This window comes from Plectropomus leopardus, chromosome 2, assembly GCF_008729295.1.
Source record: "Plectropomus leopardus isolate mb chromosome 2, YSFRI_Pleo_2.0, whole genome shotgun sequence".
NCBI lineage: Eukaryota > Metazoa > Chordata > Actinopteri > Perciformes > Serranidae > Plectropomus > Plectropomus leopardus.
Window position 1 is genome coordinate 24029417 of NC_056464.1, and position 26673 is coordinate 24056089.

Genomic DNA, 26673 nt, shown 5'->3' on the forward strand with positions numbered 1-26673 from the left:
TACGTCTCCGTGTTGTCTATGTAAAAGAGAAATAAAATGCTGCAGACCTGTGACGCTGTTCCTGGTCCTGAGCCGCAGACTCAATTCCAGTCCAGGTTTTGTGGTGGATTTTCCTGGCAAGGCGCAGCGATCTGCAGCATCCCCACACGTAGCCAGCCACACACGCTGCCCGAGAAGCTGCTATGAAGTTACACTATTAAAGTAAACAAAAACATTTATAGATAGATTATCCCAATTACTAGATAGGAACGCACTTTATATAGACACAGTCATGTCCATGCAAGCATTTCATAAACACATGCGAGCTGTAATGTCTTTATATAACTTAACTATATCGTTATACGTGTATTAGTGTTTACGCACAATGAAAAGGCGCAGAATTGAGCATGTATCAGCCTGGGTGGATAATCTGTAGCAAATGTTAACTTTGAGGGGAAAACTGAGGCAGCATGGTCCTTTTTTAAGAAAAACAAAAAGTGAACTTCCTGTTTCGGGGTGGTCCACAGACTGTGGAGAAAGGGAGGGAGGAGGGAGGAGGAGGAGAAGGGGGTGCGCATTCCCGCATTGGCTGTGCAGCCAACTCCAGGGCGCTTTGAGGGACTCCATAGCCCGAACATGGGGTTCAATTTTGTCACCGTCTGCGTAGAGTGACTCTGAAGGTTTAAAAAACGCTATGGAAAAGCACTTCTGAAAACGGGATAAAGTGTCGGTTTTCTGTGAAGAATCCAGTCATCTCCATCCGAGCGCGTCTTGCCAGAAAGTCGAGAGAAAGAGAGAAGAAGGGAGGCTTTACTGGAAACTCTCGCAGTCCTTGGACACTCTGAGCTCTTCCAAGGACTCTGGGATTCAAGTCAAAAAGTTTCATGCTGAATGTTCCCTGCATTGACCTGAGGTGAGTGCAGCTGGTGATTCATATTCGCGTTTGAAATCACAGGCGAACATTAATAACTAATTACGAGTTTATTCGTGGTTGGAAAATTGTGTTTAATTTTTCGACACTTTTGCAATCACTGTCTTACTTTCTGAAGTGGGTAAATTTGCAATGCAGTTATTAGCTAAGGTTTAGTAAGTTCTCCTTTGGCTTTATCTCTCCAGGGGATTGTGCGTGACTTTAACGCGTTGGACGCATTGATTTAAATTAATTAGGCTGGCTTACACTTCCTGTACTCTCCAAATTTCATTGAGTTGCATAATATTTCTACTAACCGACTGAAATGTGCTTCAGTCGCTGTGATACGCCGGTGTTTGTGGATTCATTCCGCCTCATATCAAAGTGGCGTCACCCCTGTCTTTTCTATCCATATGAGGAGATGTGAATAAAGCTGGCACGAGCGAGTTTAACAATCAGTAAATCCATTTCTCTTGCCTTAATATATCTCGAGTGTTTCTTTTAGGGGTCTGACCACAGTTAAAAATCATCTGGCACAGCCCAGGGTCGCAGGGCCACTCGAGAACAGCTGTTTCTTGTAACCTGAAATACTTGAGGTGCCAATATCTTTTCCAAATGTGAGTTTCTGTCAGGACACCCACAAAACATCAGTGAGCACTGTGTGAGGCTTCAGGAGGCAGAAGGCTCCTGTAAAAGCCCCATCGACTCGTGAAATATCTGCATTTATGTTCTTTTCTTTTGACTAAAATAAACATGCATGCAAACATGCTCCCATAATCCATCTCTAATCTGAGATAGATTATTGAATCTAATCTAATTATATCTCTATAAGAGGTGACTGTAGCTGCTAATGTGGGAAGATTAGGCTGCTGGTCTTCATGCAGTGGCCCTGCACTGAAGAGCGTCAACACTGGACTCAATGGAAGAGCCAAACACTTATTTATTCCACAGTGACAGTGAGAAGTGCTGAGCACACAAACTCACAACCTCCTTAAACAGTATTTGCACAGACACACTCATATACACAGAGTGTATTTGTAAGCCACAAAGGGTCTTTAGTAGATCTGCATAAACATGAGCGAGAGAGGCTGTGATTTATTTGTAATGTTTTTAAGTTAAAATTGTGGATTATGTACCAAATTATTTTTTTTTCATTGCTTGCACTCGACAAGAGGCAAAAAAAAAGTATAGTCAGAAGTTATAATTGTCTCATGTCAGATAGAAAACAAGCGTGCAAGCCCCTAATTTTGTTTGATTACAGGAAAACAGAAAAAATGATCATGCATGGATTCAGTTTCTTTTTGCAGAGAAGCACTCAGGCTCTTCTCAAGGTTGAGACGGGGGAGAGTTTTCGAGGGAGGAAAGTGCACTTGTCCTTTGGCCACGTGTGAAAAGCTCTGCAGGGGAGCTTCCTCACCCTCCCCAGTCTTTATCAAGTGTGTTAAGGCCAAAAGGCTCCTTAATGGGGATACTCTTAAACAAATAGACCATACAGGAAGCAACTGTCCCCCTTGTCCAGTTACAGGAGAGGACTGGTGGGGTTTATCAGAGCACTGATAAGTCTCTATCAGGCTGAATACAATTGCATTTAGTGGGATGAATTCCCTCCCACTTCAGGTCAGCATAAATAGGGTCCCTGTTGCTCCTAAAAAATAAAATCAAGAAAATTAAGGTAAAAAAAATGGTCTTAAAATGTTCAAAGAATTTGCTATAGGTATTGCTTTTGCAGATGGTGCGTTTAAGGCTGATGGGAAAGTTGTCCTGCACAGTAGCTTGCCGTAAAACTTTCAATAGTGTCTTATTGGTTTGATTAAGTTAGTATGAGACAATAGCTGCATTTCCAGCCACCTGTTTTTATGCATATTTTTAACTGCAACAAAAAAAGTGGAAACACACAAAATTTGATAAAATCTCAAGACTCAAGATATCAGAAAAAATGGTTTCACATATGGGGGAGATGGAAAACTTGGTGTATTGATCAAAGTAAATAGTGCTTAAGTGCAATGAAAACAGATTGAGTGAATGATGACATACAGTCTTTTCATAGCCCGCTGCAAGCTCTCTGTTGTCTCTGGAGGCTTTTAAAAGGCTTACACACTCAGCACCGTTATCAGAACTCGTCCAAAAGCACATTGTTATTAAAGTGGCTATTAATTGTTTTCCTGCAGTGTGTAATGGCACCTTATTGGAGATCTAGTGCCACCTACTGCTTATCTCAATGATCCAACCCTAAATATTAGCATAACGGTAGAGGACGAAAATTTAGCTATTTTTCTGAAAATGTAAAAACAAAATCACAACATTTGGATGGAGCTTTACGTTACCTTTATGTTACATGGATGTTGGCGCCTGGCTGGGTGCCACCTTTTCTTATCATCAAGCTAGAGTTAAGCCAAGATGGATAGCTGCTGCGTTAATGACAAATGTTCTGAGGAAGATAAGTTTGGAAGATAGCTGGTACTGGTAGGAGATGAAGCAAGGTGTAATTTAAGCTGAAGGACTTTTGTGCCTTTGTTTTTCAACTTTTTGGCTTGAGACAGGCTGTTTTGAGGTCTTTTATTACCAAGCTCATTAGTATGCTTGATCTGCCTTATGATAGGAGACGCAAAGACGTAGGTTTTATTTCAACATTGGAGGGGAGACATGAAAGAGGGGGTTTTAGAACCACCCACTGGAAATTTTGAGTGTCAAATGCTTTCTTTGCTTCGTGAATTGTTATGAACCATTTTATGGTGTAAATATCTTTAACTTTGTCAAAATAAAATATGTTTGTTTGAATGGAAAAGTTTGAAATGATAGTATTCTCGGCACTGCACAAAAGAAAGGAAAACTTTTATTTTGTCATCCAAAGTAGGACTCAATAGTCTTTTTTTTCCATCAGAGAAAATGTTACAAAACTTTTTAGGAGGTTCTTATATTATATTTGAGGTCTTTAAAAAGCATTGAATTCTCCCTAAAAAGTGGTGCAACAATCCTTATCAAAAAAAAGTAGGCAGAGGAATTTACGGTGGATTCTATGGTTAATCTGTACACTTATGCGGAGATAATTTAAGCAATTACATTTGTTCATTAAGAGATGCATGATCTGCAATATGAAAGTCTCAACATGCACTCTTCGTAGTTTTCTCTGGCATAAATGATGCCGAAAACATTACATTTCTGTGTACTGGCCACCAGTTCTGTGACACACTGGTACCCAGAGGCAGCCAGCAACAAGTGGTGTGTTTTTGTCCAGATTCCATTTTGGTCCTCTCAGCAAGAAACATGTGTCACGTGATTCCTGCAATCCCCCCACCAACACCACCACTACCACCACCAATCCTCCTCCTCCCACCTTCCTGAGAGGGAGGTGAGGGGAGAGCAGGGGGAGAGGAGAGAGGGGGGAGAAAGACCACCCTCACTGGGATCACAGCCCCTCAATCAGACCCTTTCACACCCTGTGAACCTGAAACAATCAGGGTTTAATAGCAGCTGTCTGTCTGTGCCGGCCCTGGCTAAAACCATGTAGGCTCACAGCGCGGAGCCGATCGGCTTCGGCCCGCTCAGAGAACAGAGTAGACAGGCCTGGGGATGCTCCAAAGGACACATAAGCAAAGACACACAATCAAACACTCCTTTTCTGTCTTTTTCCCCCCGCTACTCTTTTCTCTCCTCATCTTCTAGTTTTCCTCCCACACTTCAAGGCTCATGAAGGGACGGCCCTCTCCCTCGGATTGCCGGTGTCAGGGTCTGGTATTTGAAGGTTATTTTGGTTCATCGGATTGTTGTTTTCAAACTGCTGCGAGGCTTTGTTCACGCTGTGTGTCGTCTTTCACGGACGTTGATCATTGAGATCAGAGTGATTTTGTGGGTTGTTGTTTTGGTTATCACTGAGCCAGACTTCTTACCATAGGGGCCATCTGAATATCACAACAAGACACCATGATTATTAAAAATGCCAGTTATCTGCATTTACTGAAAATTGTTGCATAAGGTCAGATTGCACTAATTGTATAACTGAAAAATCCCTTTTCCTAGAAATATAACGTTAAATGAGAATAAATGACACCAGAGGGCAAAGGCATCAGACACTTTAGACAGCTCGACTCACATTAGCCAAAGGGCACACACATAATAGGACGGGGAAATGTTGCAGTCATGGGAAATATTCTAAAAATCATTGTTCATGGTCGCTTAGAGCTTTCCCACCCATTAGTAAGCGTATCAGACAAATTGATCTACAGAGACGATCGGTTCAAAGCAGGAGAAAAACGAGAGGTCGGCTGTGTTGGATGTAATTATTTCAGTGGATGGATGATGGGAAGTGTTGACTGTACTTTTCCTGCTAATGTTGGCTATTCTGGAAAATAGGAATCCTGTAACCTTTCCCTTTTTTTCTGGCATTTTTTAGAATAACAATAGTCGGAAAACGTGTTAACAGATTAATCAATGATGGAAGTAAAAGATCATGTGCTTCATTTAATCTCATTGTGACAAGTGGCTCATCAGCTGAGACTTGGCAATAATCAGGACAGAAAAAAATAAAATGACTGCACTGCCAGAAGGAATATTATTACTGGATGAGTCTGCAAACTCCTGGATGATGTTCAATGACAACTACAGCAGGGTTAAGGTTAGCAAAAGATGGTGGTTATGGCAAATAAACTGTGGTTAAGGTTTGGTTGGGGTTAAGCAGCTAAAAAACTTGGTTATGGTTAGGAAAAGATGCTGGTTATGATTTCATAAAAAAAGCACACAGCAATGTTTGTAACATGAACTCTGGTTTTCTGTATGGTCAGATGGTCTACATTCCCACCCATCACCCTGACCTCAACCCTGTCTCCCAAGAAATTAGGAGTATATTTGAACATGTACTCAACATATCTGCAGGTTGTTCAGCGTCAATGATTTCTTGTTGCCTAAAATAGGAAGGACACTCTCGTAGTACTCATAGCAACTAAAGTATGACTAAACTTTTTTAGGTTTTGTTATGTTTAGTCCAGCCCACTTTCACAGAAGAAGCACCAATAAGGTGGGTGGGAGGGAGGGTTGGTGAATGGGTCAAACAAACACAGGACTTTCACTCAGGAGACTAGTGTTCACATTTCAAAGTTATTTTCATAAGTTACTTATTTAAATTGCAACATAGCCTAGTATGTTAGTATGTGTAGCATGCTACGCTAGTGACATATGCAATGTGTCGCATTTGACATATGTCATGTGACAAAAGCACTTGATAAATGCAAAACTGTGATGTATTCCTTAAATCTTATCAGGGAGTTTTGGAGCAGAACAGTGACCACATCATGGCGCTAAGGATGCTACACGTTCTGCGAGCATCAGAACAGCAATAAATGTTGTTTTTGGGTTTGTCATTGACATTCTGTCATTTAGGTATGACATTGTTAGTTTAGGCACTCACAGCTCTTGGTTAGGAATAGAATGAGGTCTTGATTTCATACTGAAAATGTGATTTAATGCATGAGACCACATATTTCCTTAATTGATACCTTAATTAAAACCATGATCTTTCTCCAACCTGAACTAGCATACTTGCAAACTCTGGTCTCTGACCTGAAAGCCTTCCTACAAATATCATGTTTTAAAGAATTTTAGCATTTTTTTTAAATGGACAAGCATTGATAGTGTAGGAACATAATCAATGCAGCAAATGTGTGTTACCTAAAAATGTTTATGGTAAATTAGTGGTGGGAGACGGGGTTGCTGTTCTCCACAACCTTAACTTTCCTCCTCAGTACATAAAAGGCCGTCCTCCTGTGTTGCCACTGAATGTTGCCATTGAATGTAAAGTATTTCCAAAGTAGATGTCAACCACTAAATGAATTGCAGAAAGAAAGAAAGAAAATTGTCTGGTTTCTTTGATTTCCTATGATAGTAAACTGAATATCTTTGGGTTGTGGACAAAACAAGACATCTGAGGACATGATGTTAGGGTTTGGAAAAAACTGATACATTTTTTTTTTTTTTTTTACAAATTTCTGACATTTGATAGACCCAACAACTAACTGAACAATCAAGAAAAAAACCAACAATGAAAATTATGGTTAGTAGCAATTCCTCTACATACCAGGCTGCAAATTACAGTTGAGAGCACAACAAGTAATAAAACAATGAAGCGCCAACCTGACAAGTCCCTGCTGCTGTCCTGATCCTAAAAAAAATAATCTCGTACCAACTGATCAATTATCCTGTTACCGAATGTGGGAATACTTCTATTTAACTCACTGCTCAAACACCTTAACACTACAAATGAAAGGTCCAGTCACATATGTTGCAGCAGGCAGCACCAAGAAAGATACCTGTTTGTTTTTTGCAGTAAATGCAGTGTTTGTTTTTGCGCATGCCTGAGGTAATATATGTGTGTGTAATATAGATTTAATCATCTCTGCAGACAGTAAAAGGCGGAGTCATTCCCTTTAACAGCGTCCCTCCTTCGTCTTTGAATGAGGGTGGTGGTTTTTGATACATTTTTTTGTGTGTGTGTGTGTGTGTGTGTGTGTGTGTGTGTGTGTGTGTGTGTGTAAGAGCATTTAGGCACGCTGACTGTTAACTATCATCTCATGTGGTTGATATTAGAAATCAAACTGGTGCAAATAGGAACCAGGTGAGATTGGGAATTGTTTTCAGATGCACCAACAGCCCACGCTGATACTTAGTCATTTCTCATTGTAACTTTTGCTCGGTTTTTAACAATGGGTGCGTGGTTGGGCTTTCTTTGAGAGAAGGATGGAGGATGACAAAGGTCAAACTTTGCTGCATCTATGAAAGTGGCAGAGAAAAAAATGATTTTTTTGTTTTAGTTGTTTGATAAAAGTGAATCAGACTGCTGCAGGCTTAAGGAGTGCATAGAGTATTTATATTTTAGTATGATTTTGTACCTGTATGTGTGAGTATCTTTGGTCATGTGTGTGTTTCAATGTGTGTGTTCTTAGCTGCTAATGACTCACGGCGCGCTGTCCTGTCGGCAGGCAGAAAGAAAAAGAGGGGGCGGTGTTTGTTATTTCACCATGTTGCCATAGCCACACTGCATTCGGGTCTGCCATCATCAGTGTAATTACTACGCAAGTGTCTGACGGTCACCCTGCTCGCTGCTTGCATCTCTCTGACGTCCACCAATAAAAGTGGTGTTTCCCTTATGCTGCCAGATAGTCGAGGAGGGTCATCCTAAGAGTTACAGTGTGATGTGATGATTTTTCAAAGCCTTTCAAGTTAAACACAAAAAAGAACAAAAAACATCTGGGTGAAACACTCCTCCAGATTTCGTTTTCTTTCTTCCCTCTCAAAAAACCTGCCATCCCTCATTTAAACTTTAAGTATAAAAGTTAGATTACTCCTCTTTAACAGTTTGTATATAAGCCACTAAATTTTCCAGCGCTGTTTTCATGTGATAAGCTATTACATTTTACTGCTGGAATAATTATTTCCGACTTCCCCGAGGGGGAAAGTTGTGTAAGAGTGTAGAGGCATATCCATGTTGCGTGTGTTTGTGATGAGCTTTCTGGGCAACAACTCTGTTATCTGAGATTAGATAACATCAGAAGATCCTCGGCTTGCTAGATGTTCTCGGGCAACTCGCACTTCCACATACCACACACTGCCCTTAATGTACACAGAAAGTATCTAAGCATGCATTTATAAAGCATTGCAGATACTTGTGATCACTCACGTTGTGGTATGCAGCATGTTTCAGGTTTAGATTTTAGATATGAACAACGATGAACAAGAGGGTATAAAAATATTTTATTTGATGCTTTATTATTTGACACAGCACCAGTCGGTACCTGCAAGTGCTTTCCAGGGCTGGTTATTGTAATTTTATGACTTTGTGCTATGGTGATATTCTGGGTTTCAGTCCTACAAAGCAGTGCATGTTCAATAACTCAGTTTTAGAAATAAACAGGTTTTAACCTTTTGTTTCACTTAAAGGTCCTGTGTTTAGGTTTAGTAGCAACTGTTGGCAAAAATTGTATTTAAATTTATGGAACTACATTTTCTGTAGTTTATTATCATGTGAAAATAAAAACTGTTGTGTTTCCATTACCTTAGAATTAGCCATGTATATGTACAGCACATAGGGAGCTGGTTGTCTTTCACAGAGTCATCTCAAGTAGCCCAGAACAGACAAATCAAACACATACTCTTGACAGGGCCATTCACATTTTCACGTCAGCCACAGTAGTTCTCCAACAAGCTCGGCACACCGATGAAGGTTCAGTTCTGCAACCTCACTGCTACATGCCATTAAATCCTTTTAATAAAATATAGCAAAGTGTTCAACCCCTTCAACTTACTCAAAGCGTTTAAAACATGGAACTTTTCCTGAACAAAAGATAGTCTAATATAGTTTTTTATTAGATCAGGAAATATTAAAGAAAAAGTAGACAAGCATTCAATTCCAACTTCGGATATTTGACCATCTTTGACACTTGATGCCAAGGACACATTTCATTTTGATACCCAGCCTTCAGGCCAAGACAAACCAAACAACATCAAAGAATAAATGGCAATGATGGCCAACTTGCATCACCTAAAGTCACCGGTGTCTCAGCCAAAAAGTTGCACTTGAGCACACAGCAAAGCCTAAACCCAGTGACCAACTATCACATGTATTCTGTGAGAAGAAACAATTCTCCTTCGCAGCAAGTAGTCTGTATTCATTATTCAAACAGGAAACTGGAAGACCAACAGGATGGATTCAAGGTGCTAGTTAGCCAGTTAGCACAACAACAACACAACCCGATGTTGAAAGAACAAGTTCTGTTTACTGTGAGTTACTGGAAAAAAACAACAAAATAACACAAACATTTACAAACCTTACTATCAAAGAGCCCAATAACTGGAAGAAATATTTTGTTTTGATCACATGCCCTCTTGACTTAAGTCATTTGTTTGCTTTCCTCACTTCTGCTTCTCTTCTCGTGCGCTAAACTGTACCGCTGATCAGAGTGATTTCTCTCATCACCAGGCTCTGCCTGTTTATCAACATCCTGAATGGCCGAAAAACAGCCGACAAGGACTCAGTTGTGCCAACAGTGCAGGACATACTGCAAAATCTACAGCCCAACATTGACCGACAGCCAGCCATTTACTTGGTGTGTCAGGGCCTTTAGAGTGTAGCGTTTATGTGTGTTTTGACCTCAATCTAGGATGACTAGGTGGTGGGTTAAGATTAAATTAGATCGAATTGTAATTATTTTGAGGGAAATTGCTGAGAAAATAAGGAAAAAACTTTCCACTACATCACACATAAATACTTAACCAGCTAACTGAACACACTGCTCAGCTAAAGATGAGCAATAACAAAGAATAATTTTTACAAAAAGCGGGATAAGACAAAGAACAAACTGTTGCTGACTGCTGGCACAGTGCAGGAACTGGCAACACAGGGTTAATGACCGTTAGGTGATCATGTCAAGATCATACGAGGATAAATCGAACAATCGCAATATTTCAAAGATGAAAAGTGCGAGAGCGCATTCTGAGCCATGTAAACTTTACATAAGCTTTAGTTAAGTCATTTCAGAAAGTATGTAAATGGATTTCAGATGCATCTACCCTCAACAGCTTCCACTTGTATATACTTTCAAGTAAAACTGAAGGACATCTCAATGTGTTCCAGGTTTATAGAGTTACAAGTTTTAAACAATGGATTACCCCAACCACATTCACTTCGTACTGCGTGTTCATGAGAAAAGAACAGTGTGGTCAGCCTCCTAAAACCACAAAAAATGAAGCTTCGTTTTCTTTGTGTTTCTCCCTTTTTTTGTTACTTCTCATCCAAATGTTTCCAGTTCTGTGTAAATCTCTGTCCTCATTCTCATTCACCCCCCCCCCCCCCCCCCCCCCCCCCCCCCCCCCCCCCCTCCTCCACTCGGCCTCTTGCGTCTTTTTCTATTCCTGTTTCTCTGCTCTGTAAGTAAGTGACAGTTGTGAGAAGCTACAGCGGCTTGCTGATGCCACGTTAACCAGATCAGATGCCATAACAGGAAGTCCGTCCACATGCATGGACGTAGCACAGTGACACACGCACATGACTTACAACCGCTACAAGCCAAATGCAGGCTGAGGCCGTCACCGATACACTGACATGAATCTGCTGTGGGTCAAAGGTAACTGCACCCTCAGTCAAACAGCCTCACATTTACAATGACAGATCTGACATGGCATTCAGTCTGCGGAGCGCTTTGATCAGACTACGGGTTACGTGTGGAAAGTCGTAGACTCTCGCTGATGACTCAGAGAAAACTGCACCTTCACTTTAATTCACAAGTAGCATCTGCTGACTGTTTTTGTAGCAGAAACGATAAAAAAATCCTCCGTCAAAGAGAAGCGAATAAACCGAACTCATTGAGGCAGAAGAGCTCTGCAGCATGTGATTAACTAAAGCGATGTGGTGTGCTTGTTTTGTTGTTTTTGTGAAAGCCTAAACGGAATGTTTTCTTCTGTAGCATCAAATATTGTTTACAGTTATGTCCCCTGTGGTCCAGTGCCATAAAATGGAAACTAGCAGTCTAACTTCATGTTGAAGCTGTTACTGAGAAAACAATTCCCTCCAGGAAACAATAAACTATAGGAAGGTTGTGAGATGTAATTAACTTTGTTTCAACAAAGCTTCGGTGTCGTCTCCTTTACAGTAGAGGAGACGATCGTACGGTAACACAGAAAAATACAGTTCCTGTGCATTTGCTGCATATGCGCAAACTTAATTAAGCCTTAAGGAAAATAATATTATTGGCACACATTGAGAAAGAGCTTTCCATTTTCATTAACAGTGGAATTTGTTGGAAAGGAAAGAAGGGCAAAAGAGAGTAAAGGGTGAACGAGAGAAACATTTCATAGTGAGTGTGGAGGAGGGAGAGAGAGAGAGAGAGACGCAGATTGTTTTAAATCCGCAGCGAGTCAGGCTCTCAAATTTATGCCCATGGGCTGCTTCTTGGGTGGGCTGCAGGGAGGGCGGTGCGCTAGCTGGAGCAGGGGAAAGTTGCCGACTCCAGACTGTTCGCCTTGCTCTGAAGCTTGGCTTTTCCTGCTGGAACACATTTACAACTCAACCGTCCTGACTGGCTGACTGACTGCCTGGCCCTGCCCTGCCTGACTTCACTACACTGACTGACTTTTTCTGCCGCTTATTGAGCAAACACGTTTTTCAATGTTTTAGGTGGTTCATTTCATTTTAACTACGCCTTTCTTGCTTTTAGCATGAGAAAAGATGGCAAAAAGTTTTCACAAGCAAGAAATGATTTTCCAGTTTATGTTCTTAAAAAAAAAAAAAAAAAAGAAACTTTTTATCAAATTCCCAGTGTAAACTGGTTTTCTTCAAGACGTTTTGTACTCCAAAAATCAATTCTAACTCTTGGATCAGATAAGACATAATTCTGTCTCCTTTGTATTTCATGCCAGCAATGACTGTTTGTTTTGCCCAGCATGAGAAAGATCCGGACCCACATGCAGCCTTCAAATAGATTCCCTGATGTTTAGGATGGAGGAAAGTAGCTCACTCAACAGCCAGCTATCAGACAGCGAGTTGTTCACAGTGGAGATTCGGGGCTTGGATATGAGCTGCTCGTAGGGGTGTCACCTTAACATTACATGTATGGCCCGAAATCCAAAAAAGTCGGGTTGCTGTGTGAAAGGTATCGTAAATGAAAACAGAATGCAATGATTTACTAATCTTTTTTTGACACATAGTGAAAATAACAGGGTTCCCACACATTTTCATGGACAAAATTAAAAACTTTACCATGACTTTTCAAGAACCCATAATTTAAAAAAAATCTAGCCCAACTTGACAGGCGTTTCAGATTCAAACTCTGTTCAAACATAATTTAAGCTAGCTGAAGAGAGAGAGGGAACAGAGGGAACAGAGGTTATCCATGGAAAATTACTGTAACAATTTAACTACACACAACCAAATTCCAAAACTTTTCTGAAATTTCTAATGATTTTTACTAATTATGTGACTTTTCCAGGCCTGGGAAACATGATTGTGAAATTCCATGACTTTGAAATTTTCCCTGACTGTGGGAACCTAGAAATTAGTATTTAATGTATCAACTAATCACATTTTCAGTGCAGCTATTCACATGAGTTTTAGACCAGATATTGGTATTAACTTAATAAAACTACACTTCAAAGAAATTGTAGCATCTCTATTCATAAAAATGATGTGCAATAAAGTGTAATGACACTGGAAAAAAGGATTAAATACACTAATTGAAATTATTTTTGTTAAACAGATTTGTTAATATTTTCAGAAATTAATTTAATATTCGGGGAGCCAACTGCCAGCTTCAAAACGCTTCCTGTGCTCAAGTGGGATTTTGACTTATTCTTTGAAACAGACAAACTTTAAGTGTTGAAGATTTTCAGGCCCTGCTTGTAAATATTGAGAAATAAATTTCACTGTCAAAACTTTAACAACTTGCATATCTGTGAAAGCACAATGAATGCTGAAAGGCACATAGAGGTTTTGGAGCAACATACGCTGCCATCCAGACGTCTATTTCAGGGAGGTCCCCGCTTATTCCAGCAAGATAATGCCAAGCTACATTCTGCATGTTACAGCAGCGTAATAGTATGGGTACTAGACTGTCCTGCCTGCAGTCAAGACCTGTCTCCCCATGAAAATTTGTGGCACACTATAAAGCGTACAATATGTAAATGGGGCCCCCAGACTGTTGAGCAATGTAAGTCGTATATCAAGCAAGAATGGGAAAGAATTTCACTTTCGAAACTTCAACAATTATGGTCTCCAGTTCCCAAATGCTTATTAAGTGTTGTTAAAAGAAAAGATGATGTCACACAGTGGTTAACACGCTCCTGTCCAAACTGTTTTGGAACAGGCAGGCGTCAAATTCACAATGACTGTATATTTATATATTTATCAGCTTGAACATTAAATGTCTTGCCCTTTTTACTGTATTCTATTGAATATATGTAAAAAAGGGTTTGCAGATCATTGCATTCTGTTTTTATTGACATTTTGCACAGTGTCTCAACTATTTAGGAATCAGGATTGTAATGAAAAGTCAAATGTAGAGAGAATCTAAAAATGTTTTTTTAACTTGAAATTTAACAGACTGACTAATGTTTAAACACCTTGTTGCCTTAAATAATATAAACCAGTTTAAGTTCTTCCTCACGTTGTGTTGTACTTAAACAGTGAAAGGCCTGTTTAGTGCTGAGTTTCACAAACTTTTGAAAACAGGGAGGTTCTCTCTGCTTCAGTAACAGACTGAATACACAGCAAGGGGGATGACATCAGCAGCATGTAAATCAGCCCAGCAGCCCGGGCAATAATCTAAACTTCAAATTTAGAGGCTGGTTGGTCGGTTCACCACGATAATTTACTGACTTGCACACACATACACGTCCATGCATGCATACAACAATAGCCGCTAGAGGGAAGTAAACAAGAAGTTGATGTAGTTTGAACTGGGGTCGTTTATCATGTGATTTTTGTCAAGGCTTTAAACACAAATTTAAAAACAAAGTCACAGTATCCTTTAAGTTCAAACTCTACTCTAGAGGAGAAGAGAAAAGCACGTGAGTGTATTTCTTCATCCCAGCAGTCTCGGTTCATTCCAGCCTGTACGTCTGGCTGCTTTGTGAGCTAATTTGCTCTGAAGGTATTACGGTTATTGGAAGGCTTGTAAACCATTAAGTCTTTATTTACAAGAGAAAGAAAAGAGGGTCTGGGTAACTGCATGGGGGCGAGCTAGGTCTTGGTACGGGCGCTGACCCCACTGTAAGTGATCAGGACAAGTTTCTTTCTCGGCCCGTGGGACATCTGGTCCTATTTGCAGCACACTGCAGACCACTCCTCAATTACATAATTGTGCCCATTAATTACATGAGGAGGGCCTTCATTTCCTGGTAGCCAATAACTAACAAAAAAAGAGCCAGTAAAGAAGGACTCTAAGACACACATGATTATAGTGTGTGTGGTGAAACATGAAACATGGCCTCCCATGTGTGAGAGCAACCCAAGGTTAAAAAAGCCACACAGTATATTGTATTTACAGCGTTATGCTGTGTGAACATCCATAGAGCACACGCAGATTTTAATTGTTATTGTCGAATTTCAGAGTAAAGCAGGAGTGAGGTGACGTGGCAACACAGCTGTTGGTTTAACACATGTTCTTGATGTTAAAATCTTCAGACAGCTTGTTGTTTCTTTAGCATCAGTGGCCACTGTTGTTGGCCACACACAAAGCTCCCTGCGGGTCATTTCTCCTGGAGAACGCTCGGAGAAACACCTACATGTTGTGACTGGGTGAATGCAGGTGTGGGGGCTATGGTGGGTTTCACACCGTTACTGTGCTGCAAAGAAGAGCTTCTGTTTTAGTTGGATAGTTAAAATCACCCTATGACACTGGATAGTGACCTAATTGGTTTCCAAATGGCCAAATATTGCAGAGTTAAGCTCAAATTAAGGGTAGAGTCATATCTTTTCAAGTTAATCTAAAAACAATACCCTTACATTCACTGAAAGAGTTATTAGTATGCATGTTGTTTTTCCTGTCCACATTGGTTGTGAAGATAGTTCCCCAAAGCTTCTTTAAAGCACTTGAAGTGATGGTATCAGATCCTCACATTTAAGAAGATACAAACATTAAATGTTTGACATTTTTGCTAAAAGATCTTTTCTGTTCTGTCGATCAGCTAATTAACAATTTACTAATTGATCTATCCTAACTCCTGTCCCTTTTAGCTGCTGTCATTAGGTCAGGCAAGCATGACTTTGTATATATATATATATATATATATATATATATATTATATATATGTATGTATTCTATATACAGTTCAGTTATTCATTGCACCACACTCTCGAAGCAAAGAGCACACTCTGTGAAGAGACGGAGCAGCAGAATGCCATGTATTACAAGCCTAGCAGCCAGCTGAGTTTTAAGCAGCTGTAAAACAATGGACATTTAATTTCCTACAAGTTCTTCACAGTAAAAGTCCCTCGTTGTTTTGTTATTCAATAGGTTTTCATGCATAGGGAGATGGGAGCAAATAAATTGTCGTAATTTAGAAATGAGATCGCTTGGACTTGTGAATTGAGATGTATGGATTTTTTGGGTTTTTTTCGAGTAGTCAAGTAGCCCTAGTACAAAGCTTGTTCAACTGTTGTTGGAGCACAAGGCAAAAAGGGGCGCGGCTGCGGAAGGGTCGATATTGCAGCTGTAAACAATATTTAAACTTTCCTTTGAGCTGAGGATGCAAAACGTCATTAGTTCTCTGGTTCCCATGCCGTGAACTGACCTGCTGCTGCACTCAGCATGAAACAAATGTTGGAATGACAATGTGGCTGTCACAGCTGTTGTTTTTTCAGGTCCAGACCCGTTGTTGTCCTCTCCTCCTCCTCCTCCTCCTCCTCCTACTTTACTTCTCTCTCTTGATGCTCCTCTTGTCATCATCACTGCCCTTATGCCAGGGGGTACAGAGCGGGTAAGACAGCAGCTCACACAGTAACGCACCTGCTCAGCAGAAGTTTGAGAGGAGCGTGGGACAACGGAAGAGTAACTGGCGGGGGAGAGATACTGTCTTTCTTTGAGTGTTGGAGAGACAGAGAGAGGGCAGCGTACAGTGAAAAGAAGAGGCTGTGAGAGTGAGTCTCTCGGTCTTTGGACTGTGGGGAAGATCGAGGTACCATGCTGGGCATTTATGCCGAGGCTTATAGGACCAGACTCAGCTGAATGCACAGAGGGTCAACAGGGATCCATGCTCACTTTTCTTTTCACACAGAGTACGGTGCTGTGTGTTCGCACTGTGATAGAGTGGCGACCTGTGCAGGCTGGTTCTCTGCCTTTCGCCCAGTGCATGCTGGAAATGCTCCAGCTCCTCCTCCACACCCTCCACGGGATGAATGAATTGAGAAAGGCCTTCAGGATGTGTTGTTTAATTCTTTACACATCATGTCACATTTTTACACAAACTGGGATGAAAATATATTAGATCATTTTAAACTTCTAGAAATTAAAGCTGAAATAAGAGTAAATAAGTTGATGAGTTGAGTGCCAGAAAATTAAGTGGCAGCTATTTTTATTATCAATTAATTGTTTAAGTAATTGTTACTGATATCACTAATATTTTGCTGTCGAAATATATGAAAAACTGTTTTCAATTTCTCAAATATGAATATTTCCTATGATAGTTTTTGGATTATGGTTTGGACAAAAAAAAAACATTATTTAAAAAAAAAAGAAAAACAAAGCAAAACACATAACCATGGGCTCTATGAACTTAAAATGGCCATTATTTTATATTTTCTTACATACTTAAGACCAAAGCATTAATGCATTCATCAAAAAGTATTCAGTCAGTTAACTGATGATGAAAATAGTTTACCAACGTTTACCAAACTTCCTGGTATTCTTGACCAATCCTCTGACGACAATATATTTATCAGTCTGAGCTTTTTTGGTTGTTTGATGTGTTCAAAGGAATACTTAACCCCCAAAATGACCATTTGTGTATCAGTTACTCAGTCCATGTTATGATGAATCCATTAAAAAAAAAAGTTTTCCTATGAATTGAAGTCGTAGGCAGCAGGGTTTAATGGCAGCAAAGCCGTAATAAAACATCTATTTAAAAAACTCTCATACAACTTATGCAGTATAATACACATCTCATGTGTCCAGTCATAGGCCTTGCATCAGGATGCATGCATTTTCACCTAAACCTCAGTGTTTAAAACTGAAACTGTAAGGGAAACATATCCATGCTGTCTTCAAAGCCAGACTCTGTTGACAAAAACAGGAATTTGACCTCGCTGAACATGGGAGCTGCTGGACTACCGCTGCTTCAATCATTTTATTTGTGGTTTTGAATGACTTTGGTGAATTTGAACTAACCCTTTAAAACACCAAAGTCACACAGTAACACAAGCAAACCAACTGATCAAAGCAGTGGTAGACCAGCAGTTACAGTGTTCAGTGAGGTAAAATGACTGTTTCCCAGTGGAGTATGGCTTTGAAGAGAGCATAAGTTTCACTTTCAGGTCAATTTTATTGCAAGGTTTTAGCTAAAATACATGTGTTTGGGACTGCATAAATGAGTCTTGGATTATACTGCTAGGGTTGTGTGAGAGTGTGGCAATGAATGTTTTGATATAGTTTTTCTGTTGTAGCAATACTCAAACTAAGTTGTATTCTCATTGTGCTGTAGTTTGTATAAACCCGGCACCACTTTCAATGTAACGTCCTTTAAAATGCGACAGTCATGAAGAATATCTTAACTCTTCGAAAACAGGAAACCATACAGACTCACTATAGTTTCTCTGAATGTGATGACTCAACAGCAGGTTGTAACTTTCTTGGACTTTCCCGACTGCTGATTGTTTCCCCAGCAGTTAAACCCCCTCTGTCCATCGCACCGTTCCCGTTATTTCTATTCTGGACAGGACAGGCAGTTGTTCTGCTGTGGCACATTTATTGGCCCTTATTAGCTAGCACCTGTAGAGCATTACAAGCCCTGCTTTGCTGACAGGCTGACAGATACATACTGTCTTTTGAGTTCTCAGTGTGGTGAGAGGAACACTTCATTTGGGATATGAACGGAAATTTGTTATGCTGTAGAGAACAATCACTGCATGTTCAAAGTTTCAAACACTGAAACCCACAGGATCCCATTCAAAGGGGTTATTTATCGACTCTTGTCTTCTCGTGCAGCTGTGGAGCAGAAATGTGGTGAGCACTTGTGCGTGTCAATGTGTCTGTGTGAATGTTAAGTGTTGTGTGCATGTGCTTGGGCATGCAGTGGGTGAAGGGTCCCAGATGTGGATGTTGTGCAAGGAGGAAGTTATTGGTTATTATCTGAACTTCTGGAGCCAAGCTTGTGTCCAGTACTGTGATGTGATTGGTACAAAAAAAAAACCTTGACAAATGCAAAATTTAAAGCATCACAGCCACACAATGGCCACAAGTCACTATTCTGATTTATTGGTACACTTTAACAGTGGCACAAGCGGAGAGGAATCGTTGAACTATGTCTGTTACAAAGCAAGGTTACAAATAGACGGACAGATCAATATAGACCGATAGATAGATATATAGATAGAAATCACAGACAGGTGACAGTCTGTCCAAAAGCTAATCTTGCAAACTACAGGACCAAACAGCCTATTTTTGTGCACATTTATAATTATATGTTCAAGGAGTTCTTGTGGTCAAATTAATGAAAAACCCATTTTGCTGACCGTTTTATACAGTCATCGACTGCTGATTCCTAAATTCTCTTAACCAGCCATTAGGTGCCGCAAGTGATCAACATAATCAAATGGCAAAAGCAAAAAGCAAATGACCAGGCTAAAAAAAATTGAGCCTGTTCTCATTTCCAGGGCGTCAGCCTTATCAGTGGCTGTTGGCATCAGATTCAGACACACAAGGCACTCTTTAGTGTCTGTATGAGACGTATTAGTTTTTCAACTAACTCCAGTATAAACCCATCTGTGGCAACGATATAGTATAAAAAGTGGGGAAGTCTGCAGATTTCAGGAGGTCAGAATGGGTCAAAAAACACAGGACTTTCACCCAGGAGGTCGCTATTCATGTCCCATGTGAAACCAGAAGTCAACATTGTGTACAAGACTTCCCATGTCGTAAACACGACCTCACAAGTTCCATTTGAATGCAGCAGAAGTTACCATCATATGACATGTTTGTTAACTTAAAGTTAAGTAACAAATGTCCTTATTCCAAACTAATCCACGATCTTTTTCTAAACCTAATCAAGTAGTTTGGCTGCCAAAACTGATGGCATTTTTGTGTAGTAACCTGCACTTCCTGTGAACACAGAAGCTTAATTTTAAAAGACACTATGCGTGTAACAAGCAGAAATTGACATGGGCTCCCGACATCAATACAAGATTAATAAATTCCTGTTTTTTGTTTGTTATCCTGGCAGCTATGGATGCAGGGGCAGCTTTACAGGTGCCAGAGCCAGGCTAGCTGTTTACCCCCTATTTCCAGTTTTGAAGTGTTAACTTCATATTTACAGTGCAGACGTGAGAGATAGTTCAGTGGATGGTCTATACCTGATGTCATGAGCCATGGATCTCTGACCTTCTTATCAGATGCCTTTTTTTCTCCCATTGTTAAAGCAACTTTTTCTAGCAGTCAACTAACTTCAGTAGCACTAACAAAACATTGTTACAATTGATCTGATCAGGAAGTGATCAGATCCCTTCACATGTTGTTCCTGTTGGTGGTGAGTTACGTCCTTGTGGCTGCCCCCCTTCCTCCCTCCCTCGTCTTGTGTGTCCCAGCTCACACTCCAGCTTCCTGTGGGATAGAGCCGAGCCTCGGGGTAGAGGGATGTCTGTTTCCAACCAACCAGCTCTGTTACACATGCTCCAGCTTGTCAGGCTGAGTTTGCGTGGGGGTGATTGGGTGTCACAGTGAGTGTGTGCCTATACAGTTTGTCTGAGTGTGTCTGGCCGCCTCCTGCAAATGTGTGTGTATGTTTAGATGGTCAGAGATATGGGTGTTTTCTCTCTGTGGGTGGAGGTGACTGTCTAGGACATGATGAAGAACTCACATTAGCAGGAGTTCACTGTGGTCCAGGTTCATCTCAGGCTGCCTAAACACAACTTGAGTTTTATCTCAGGGACGAGACTCTGAAACATTTACTGTCTCTTGTTGCAATGGAAAATAAATAGTATGTATACATGATACTGCATACAATTAGCAGTGTTGTTTATTAGTGTACAATAGTATATTCACCTAATTGAGATAAGCACAAAAAAAATTTGTGCATGCTCTCACAAGGCTCAGCGATGAGTTGGCAATTTGCCAAATTTAATTTAATTCTTTATGATGGGAGGTTAAGCCTGCAGAAATGTGGATTTTATGTGCTTATTGCACAGCTAAAGCTTTGCAGATTTCCTTAAAGACAATATTTTCTATGAGTGCAACCAACAGTTATTTTCAAGGGATGTAATCGACTAATGTGGTCGACTGAAATCCTACCTGCTCTTTGACTCCGATAAACTGATCAGCCACAGTGCATTCTTCCTGGTAGCGTTTTGTGTCCACCAAAACGTTGTTGTTTATTTCCTGTCACAGGGCTTGACATTAAAACGTACCCAGAGCAAGATAACTGTGCTTGGGCAAGTGGAATGCCTTGAGTGAAAAATAAATGTTATGGCCATTGTAATATTAGAATTTAAACTGTGCGCTGTGACGCTTTTCACCCTGAGCTGCACGTGTAAGCCTGTCTCACCATCCAGAACAGGACTGATCAGAAAAAATCTGACATACTGGACACTATGGAAGTATTACTAACATTAAATATCTCTGTAATGCTGCATGTGAGAAAGAGAGACTTACTATTTTAAGCCCAGAAGCTAACAATAGCCATCTTAATGTGCACCCCCAAAAAGGGCTCTTGTTTGATTCCATCCCTCTCAGAAGCTTTGTAATCCAGCCTTGAACTACAATGTCTTTTTGGAGACTTAGTGAAATAAATCCAACACTGAATGTCCTCTGTGATTACTTATCCATTACCTGATTGAAACTGAAAGTTGAAACACTTTTAATTTTCGTTAAACAAATACAACAACTGATGTTTTCAGCTGGAAAAACAAACACTTGAGTGGACACTTATTAATGTGACACCAGCGATTGTCCAAGCTATGACAATCTAGACGGACAACAGCACATCAACCAACCAACCAACCAACAAACAAACGAGCAGAATGCGACACAGCTATCATTTTCATTACCAATGAATCCACCAGTTCATTTCCTAAGTAATTGATTCATCATTTGATCTATAAAATGTCAGAAAACAGTGAAACACATATGTAATAATTTAATGAATCCCAAGTTGATGTCTTAAAATAGCTTGTTTTGTCCATCAACACTCCAAAACCCCCAAATTATTGATTTGTGATCACAAGACATTTTAAAAAAAGAAAATCTGCACAATGTAGATGCTGGAATTGTTAAATATTTGGTATCCTTGCTTTTAAAATGACACGAGAATTAATCAATCAAAATATACTGAGCAAAAATATAACACATTTTTTCTTTTGTTCCCATTTTTCATGTGTTAAAATAAAAGATCTAACAGCTCAGGTGGACAGTCCCTCAGTCAGCATGCCAGTGCCATGCATTTAGATTTTGTTGGTTCAGCTCTAATATTTACACATAAAATATAATTAAGTATTCAGTCATCATCTTTTACAGGAGTGATCCTAAAGGTAAATCTTTTTCATGAGAAGGCGTAAACATGGCGTTCTACTCAAAAACAAGTTGTCACATTAACAAATGTCCTCAATCACATTTTCTGTACTCCGTTTTTTAAACTCAGGAAACTAATTCTGTGGTTTTTTTCTTGAAAACGAACTGTTCAGTACTATAATTTCACACAGTCAGGGGTTTTGGCATGTTTATGTGGTTCCACATCATGCCTGATCGCTCGCAGTCATCATGTACGGAGACAGTCTGCGGTGTACAAACATCAACTGGATCTGTGTGTATTTCTGTGTAAGCAAAGCTGTGTGTCTTTAAGTTGAACCTTTACACACACACACACACACACACAAACACAGTGGCTGGCTTTACCTCAGTGCTTCTTCCCTTGCTGGTTGGCCATCAGAGCAGCCTAGTGGTGTGTCTGAGGTGTGTGGCTTACCACCATGTCATTGCCTGGAGGGCTCTCGCTGTCTGTTGTCACCTATGCACACAGACACACACACACAGAAGTTGTATTTCTCTTCTCTGATTGACCCAGAATAAAGGAAACCATTAACCTGAACATGCAGTAAAACAGGCACACAGTTTCATAATCCAACCTGATAAACAGTTAAGACTTGCCTGGACAATATGAAATGTTACTAAAGCAGCTTTTTGTAAATTCCTTATAGAATTTCTGCTTTATGACAGCATCAGGATCACAATCATTAATAGGCAAGTTTAACATGAATGGCGTGTACTTGTTCAGGTCACTATATGAAACGTGTAGACTTAGGACAGACAATCTTTTGATTTAACTCCTAATTGCACACATGCTGTATGCAAAGCGTATTTGCTGGATATTCACAACTACAGCCATAGAAGTCGGTTGTGGAGTAGATGGATGGAGTGCTGGTCTGACTATTAAATATTAACATGGTTGTATGATTTGTTGGTTGTTGGTTGTTGTTTATTTTTGCCAGGCACTGTGAGGGGAAAATAACCTTTTTATATACATGACATTAGAAAATTTGGTTTATTCTCTGTGTTCTTTGGTTTATTAGATTGAGTTTATTTTCATGATACAAAAGAGATGATAAGCGAGGGATACATTTTATGACAGCACTCTTTATTGGGCATCTACAACATGAATTTCTTTCAATGCCTGTTTTATTGTATTTAATTCAGATTTGTGATGTGTTTGCTGTTGTGACTAATTCTGGGTTATTATTCAGACATGGATATATGTTAAATCAGCATCACGTCTACATAAATGCGTGCAGGTCTAAAAGGGGGATGGTAATTCTTTTGGCATTTTACATATAAATGTTTAATACTGCTTAAAAAATTCAGAGCTGTTACATAAGACTGCGAAAATATAAAGGGTTTTGTGAGATATGTAAAAACCAGAGTTACTGGCAATAAGAACGTGCACCGTGTGAACATGCACATGTATATGTATACATTCACACTCTCATCTTTCCCTAATGCAAACCTCTACTACACCCACAGGTCAACAAGGGAGTTGTTTAACCCCAGCCAAGTGGGGTTTGGAAGTTGAGGGGAAGTGAAATTAGCAAGTAGAAGATAATTCACTGGTCCATCCTCTCCTCTCCTCTCAGTAAACACGTTGAAGAGCAAACGTTTTTAACTTGGAGTGTAAGCGCCAGAGCTCTTCTGCTAACTGACCCGGGGCTCTGAAGAGCTGCACATAACAGGCGCCCACATTGGCTTTTGTGTGCAGGAGGGTCTTTACATAACCAAGCACACTGTCTAGCAACCAGCCGGCCACTGAAGGGCCTTGTAAATGGAGGAGGGGGTCTGCTTGAGTGGAGGCCAGTAGCTGGGTTGAGAGGCTAGTGGAGCTAAGCTAGATCATGACTAAAGGCTAGTTTGATGGCCTGTGAAGGCCCCTAAGGGTACTGATGCAATGAGCTCCCTCAGCAGCAACGGGGCTATTGAAAAGAAATGTTGAAATGAATCTGATTCAAAGATAAATTATGCCTGCTAGTGCACAGAAATCTTCTTTTTCTAAAGTTGTCTTGAAAGCCCCATGTCACAAAAAGTCACATTTTTGCCACTCCAAATAATTTCTTAGTTACCTAACGTCCTTCACTGTGCTCCCTACCCCATTACTTCACAAAGCCCGGCCTTCTTCACCCTGTTTCCAGTGTTTGGGTCTGAGCCAGAATTCCCTCGGAGCTGCCCAGGATGTTGAGGTATATTTTTCCTGCCTGCTCCCAGCGATTAGTTTTTTCAAGATGTTTTCTTTTGGCAGAAGAGAAATGTTTGCATGTCTCTCTCATTGCACCGTCCAGATCACACCCAAAAGACTTTGAGATCTTAAATAAAATTAAATATTTTAGTGGTGTATCTTGTTAACAGGAAGGAAAATAAACTATTATTAATAGAAAGTATTTGCAGAAAGCATTTGTTGTAACGAATAGCCGATACCTTTGCAAAGTAAGTAAGCTCACCACTGGCACCTAGCTGTCCGACAGAAAACAGGCTAACTCTGCATCACTCTTGACAATCTTCCTCAGTGCTCATCAGCAAAGGTGAAAGTCAACCTCCAATTCACATTTCTTTTGGAACAAGCTTTGTCTGCTTGGTGTTTCAACTATATTCCCAACATCACCTTCCCACATGGCCCAAGAAAATCCCGAGCACTAGAACTTCTCTGCCCAAACCTATTTGGGCCCAACCTGCCAGGTTCAGTGGGGCTGGTCTGAAATTTTTCAGTATTCATGTGGGATTAAATCAGGTCAGTTTTTGTTTTATTTTTTTAATGAAACTGGCAGTTCTTGTGCGTAAATAGCAGGAGTTGCATTTGACTGAATCAAGAGAGAAAGCGAAAGAAAGAGAAGGAAAATGATGGAACAACGTAGCAGTACATAAAGAGAGACGGGCACGTTTGAGTCTGCCTCCACAGCAGTTGGAGAGATGGGCAAAACATGCAGCGGAGAGCGTTTATCTTTATCTGCATGCTCAATCGCCATGAATGGCCATATGCACTCAAAGACAGACATACATTGAGGGGCCAAGTCCACTCTGCCAATCCTGCATGTGCAAGACACAGAGCCAAGAAAAAGCATCAGCCCTTTGCTCGAAATAAATGTTTTTACAGTTTTTCTACAGCAGAAATTTAATCGGACTTGGGCCCAAAACTGCTGCCTTGATTTGGGCTCGGGTTGGGCGTGGAGGAGATTGTGCAGTTTCACTTCTTTTTTTTTTATTCAACGATCAAAGCTCTACCAAACACAGCCAAAATGAGAAAAATAGAAAATACAGACAGAGGGCAGAGTCCCTGCAAATGAATACACCACCACAAACTTCTCATGAGTCATAAGTGATGATTGAGACGGATTCCTTCTCTGTGAGTCTATACATTGGTTTTGAGGAAAATCCTGCAGCTTGAAGTCATGACATTACACTAAATTCTTATTATAATTTTGTAAGATTAATTTACATTATCCAGGTATTACAGTATCAAAAAATGTAATTGTCTCTGAAGAAACTTCAGTTTGACTAACATCGATTGTCCTCAAACAGCTGTGACAGTCATTTGCATGGCAGCACAACAGGCTCTTACTGGTAACTGTGATTTTGACGCAGCGACTCATTATCAGCTCCACACTTCACCTTAGATCAGATGATAATGACCCATTTATCACCGACACTTGACGCCCCTGTCATTCTTAGCAGCTCCCTGCCAGGACAGAGGAAGCTTTTACTGCTGTTCCTTGAGATGTCGCTATTGTCTCCCAATACACAAAGACAAGGTGTCCTGATGGCCCCTTCGTGAGTCCCCGGACGGCCCCTAGTTGCACCACTCAGGGTTTTCTCGCTATTGTCACCCTGGCTGCAATCACGGGGCACGGCCAGAGTGAGGAGGCGGGGGGAGGTGGATGTGGCTTGTATGGGTGCTTTGTAAAGATGTGTGAAATAGGAGTATGGGTATTAAGGGTCTTGGCTCAGTTGGGGGTCTATTGTGCTGAAGGCTGAGCCCCCTACTGGCATCCATGATCTCCTCCATTGACACAGAAGCTCTGCTCCGCTCCCTGTGTGTTTTTTTCAACCTCTTTCTCACTACTCCATCTCTCCCTCTCGCTTTCCCTCTCTCCCTCGTCTCCTCACCTCCAGCTCTCTGTCCGCTCTGAGTCAGAGCCAAAGAATCTGGAGCGTTTCTCCTGTTGTGTTAACTGGACTCACACTGTTGCCTTAAATCACCGTGAACGTCGACCATGAAGTCACTACAGCTGTGTTTCACTTCAGGCTGATTGATTATGGCAAATATGACAACCACAATTATTTTGGTCAATATTGAGATCAGGATTATTAAGCATAATACAAAATGAAACACGCATTTATTTAACTTTAAAAGAAGATATCTTTAAACAGTGGATTTTTTTGAAGTTAAAATAAAATTTTAAACCCCACACTGTTGAGTCGTGCACTGCAATTACTCTAAGCAAAATACATGGAAATTAATTATAATATATAATTTTTGAAATCTATTTCTTACTAAATTTGTCACTTGTCACTTTTTTAAAAAATAAAGTGTCTCTAAAGTTGTTAGATTTAGCGAGAAAGTCGATA

At 40.4% G+C, this 26673-nt stretch overlaps 1 protein-coding gene across 1 annotated transcript in view; it reads left to right on the forward strand.

Moving 5' to 3' along the window:
* Positions 1-519: 519 nt before the first annotated feature.
* gli1 (GLI family zinc finger 1) overlaps positions 520-26673 on the forward strand; it is a 70624-nt gene continuing 44470 nt past the window's right edge. The window contains exon 1 of the mRNA XM_042505739.1: positions 520-892. The gene's annotated coding sequence lies outside the window, so the exon portion shown is untranslated. The remainder of the gene's footprint in view (positions 893-26673) is intronic.